Below are 3,994 nucleotides of genomic sequence, written 5' to 3' on the forward strand. Positions count from 1 at the left end.
TGTAGTTTCCAGAGCTCTATAGATCCCTTCTACCAACTGATCTACCTCTTCTCTGGTGTGGAAATCTGGTTGAGACTTCATTGTGTGTGGGTGTGGCGGATTGGTGTAGATCGATGAGGCAAAGCGGTTGTCGATCGATGCGTGATGGTGTCTGTCGATCGATGGTGATTGTCTGTTGTCGATCGATTGGGGTTGCCTTCTGTCGATCAATGGAGGTCGAGCAACGTCGGTCGCGTTCTGAATTCTGGCTATGTTTTGCTTTATCTCCTCCATGCAAGTGGTTTGCCAACTTATACTATCATTCAATGGATAGTAGACACCATCAAGCTTCATCTAGAAGGCTTCTTTGTTCTTCTCAACGCGTTCTGAATTCTGGCTATGTCTTGTTTCATTTCCTCCATGCAAGTGGTTAACCAAGTTATACTATCATTCAATGGATATTAGACACCATCAAGCTTCATCTGGAAGGCTTCTTTGTTCTTCTCATGTTCACCATAGACTCCATAGAACATCTCATTGATCTCGTCCTTGGTGTAGATCTCTAGTGCCAACTTCGTCTCTGTGAATGAGCTAGCATGTTCAGGAAGACATATGTAGGCTGGTTCATCTCTTGAAGTTCTTTCCAGAAGTCTTCTGATATCCTTGGTGTGAACAGGAATAGTGTGTCCATCAAGATCTCTGGCAAATTCTCGATCATCTCTGTAGACTACATACTCATCTTTCTCTTCCTAGTAGAATTTCCTGTTACCATAAAGGTCATAAGCTCTTTTGTCGAATTCTGGCTGTCTGGCGACCGTTGGGACGTCTATGTTGATCGATGGATAGGTTGTATGGCGAGATCGTTGTTTGAAGTTGTTTTCTATGCCACCAGCTGTGTCATAGAACTCCTTTGTAGTCTTCTGTTCTCGGTTGCTGCGTTGATGCATGAACATATTGTCTGCTCCATTGGCTGTTTAAAGGATATCTGCGATATCTTCTCGAGATACTTGTAGTGTGCGGCCGTCTATGGCTTTTACATAGCCATTAGGGTCCCTGAAAATACCAAATTCGTCTGGAGTTAGATACTGGTTATCTAATTTATCTTTTTCGCTTACAGTGGTTTTCGGTATTGGATGGTTGTCGATCGATGTGGTATTGTTGGTATCGATCGATTGTTGAGGAAGCTTGTAGATCATTTTCTGGTGACGAGTGTCGATCGATCGAGTTCTTTCCCAAGCAGCTTCTGCTTGAATCTGATCTGTATCATCGCGCTTTTGCATGCTGATCAGTTCCTCGTCTGTGAAACTATCTTGTAGTTTTCTGCTCCTGGTGTGTAGGTTACTGTTTCTACTGCAAAGCTCTCGTGTTGGTGTTCATCAGCCCAACTACCAATTGAGTAGTCTCCATCTCGTACACGGTTGAAATAAGTGTCGACCGATTTGTAGTAGGCAGTGTCGGTCGATGCTCGCTTTCGGCATCGTTGTTGAGGTTGAGTGTCGATCAATGGCAAGCTTGTCATATCGAACGATGGTGCATTCCTTTTCCAAGAGGAATGATGTAAGAGTTTATCTTCCTCATCAAGGATGGCTATTTACTCAATGGCTCGTTCCTCCTCGAAGTCTTCATCATACTTGTCTGTATGCATATTTTGTCTTGTGTAAGCGTCAATAGTGGGGTTGTAGTAGTCATTCTCCCACTCATATTGATACGTGTCGACCGATTTCTCTTTGTCAGCGTTGGTCGATTTCATATGGTTTGTGTCGATCGACGTAACTAGATGAGTGTCGATCGATTCCGAGTAGTCAAATTCGTACTCGGTTCCACAGTGGCAAGCTGCAATGATTCCTGCATCATTGATTCTTCTGGAGATCGTCTGTGGCTTCTTGACTGGGATAGGGTCGTAGTGGGCATTAGGATCGATGAGTGTTAGACACAACTGGTTGGTTTGCAAGTTGCATACTGCTCCCACTGTTGACAAGAAGGCTCTCCCAAGTAGTAGAGAAGAGTTACAGTTTAATTTGATGTCCAAGACATGGAAATCAACTGGAACTAGGGCATTGCCAATCTGCACCTCTAGGTCTCTCACAATTCCTCCTGAGTTCTTCTGGGAACAATCCACAAAAGTGAACAATTCCTGCGAAGGCTCCACCTGCAGACCCAGATGGTCTGGCATAACCCTAGGTAGGATGCTGACTGATGCTCCTGTGTCGCACAAGGTATGTGGGAATTCAATACCCTTCACTGGGCATGGTATTGAAATTGCCTAGGATCACTCTTCTTCTTCAATGTAATCCTTCTCCTCATCTTTTCTCTAGCTTCACAGAACATTCTCCTAATGTCTTCTTCTTTCTCTCTGGTTTCTCTGAAGAACATCCACAATCTGTGGCTGTAATAAGCTTCTTCGAATGGCTTATGCAGAGGAATCCTAAAGACTCTCTTTTGGAAATTTTCCTTTTCCTTTTCATTAGCCCCTCTATCCAGATGTTTCCCCACTTTTTCCTTTCTTCTCCTTAGGGTTCTTCCAGTAGAAACCCTATCTTCTTCCGTGGGATCATCTCCATCATCTGAAGGTGTCCTGACAGGCTCCGGTGGTTGTTCTGAAGATTTAGGTTTGGGCCTGAGTGCGTTAAGTCGTGCTACTCTATCTTCGGCATCTGCACTCGGTAGGTAATAGGTGCATGTCGATCGATAGGAGGTGATGGTTGTCGATCGATATTAGCTTATGAGTGTCGATCGACGTTGCTGTTGGCATGCCGATCGATTCAGACATTGTCAGGATTGGGCGGATGTGTGTGTTTTTCTGCGACCTCCTCGTGAGTTAGAATCTTCACGGCATTGCAAGATGCGGTTGACTCCGTAGGCATTGTCGATCGATGCTCTAGTACTCCTGTCGATCGATTTGAGTTCGTGTATGTCGATCGACGTTTTGTGTCTGGTATCGATCGACACCAATGTGACCCACCGAAACTCATCAAATTTTCTTCCTCGAAATCCCTTCTTGTAGCTTCTCTTCCTTCACCACTTGCCCAAAGTCATCCTCAATAATGGCATTCACGTGGTGCTTCATCACATCATCCCCTACTCCTCTTGTTGAAGCTTCCTACCTCCGAATAGCATCTCCTGTCTGCACAACCTGTATCTCCATCTTCTTCACATGAGAGCTCAAAGTCTCAAACTTTGTGTTCAGATTGGTGTAGACAGAATCTATCTTCCCATTGAAGTCCACTGTCATTCGCTGCTGTGCCTCAAGAACCCTATCGAGCATCTCTTCAATCTTTCTCTCTTGAGTAGGCGGCGGTGGCTTCTGGTAGTAGGAACTTCCAAAATTCATTTTGTTGTTGTAGCTGTTGTTGTAGGGTTTCTGGTACTGCGAATTTTGGTTGAAGTTACTCCTATTTCCATAGGAGTTTCGGTTTCCACCCTAGTTTCTTTGGAATCCAGCTCCACCAATGTAGTTTACTTCTTCTTCCTCTACTCTACCCTCTACAGCTTCTGCATCTTCAGCGAAGCTAACCTGCTTCTTCAGAAGCTTGTGAACACTGTCCAGTTTTGCCTTCCCGTCATCCATCTGATCATTCCCAAGGATGGTGGCAGATCTCTTCCTTTCAAAATCAGTGTTCTTGGTGCTGTTGCTGGATGCTAGGTTTTCAATCACCTTGACTGCCTCATCTGGATTCATGGTGTTGAAGTTTCCATTGCTGGAAGCATCAAGAGCCATCTGGTACTGCACCGCGATCCCTCTGTAGAAAGTACTGAGTAGTTGTACTTCATTGAATCCGTGGTGTGGACAATCTCTCTAGTAGGACTTGAATCTGATCCAAGAGCCTCTGAATGATTCTCCAGGCTCCTGAGTGAATGTAGCAATCTTGCTCCTCAAGTCCTCAGCACGCGCCTCATCAAAGAAATTGCATAAGAATGCATTCTTGATGTCGCTCCAGGATTTAAGAGATCTTGGTTGTAACTGCTTGAGCCAATGCAGAGCCTCTCCAGCAAGTGAATATCTGAAAAGCTTGCA

The sequence above is a fragment of the Brassica oleracea genome, chromosome C2 (assembly GCF_000695525.1).
Source record: "Brassica oleracea var. oleracea cultivar TO1000 chromosome C2, BOL, whole genome shotgun sequence".
In the NCBI taxonomy this organism is placed as follows: Eukaryota; Viridiplantae; Streptophyta; class Magnoliopsida; order Brassicales; family Brassicaceae; genus Brassica; species Brassica oleracea.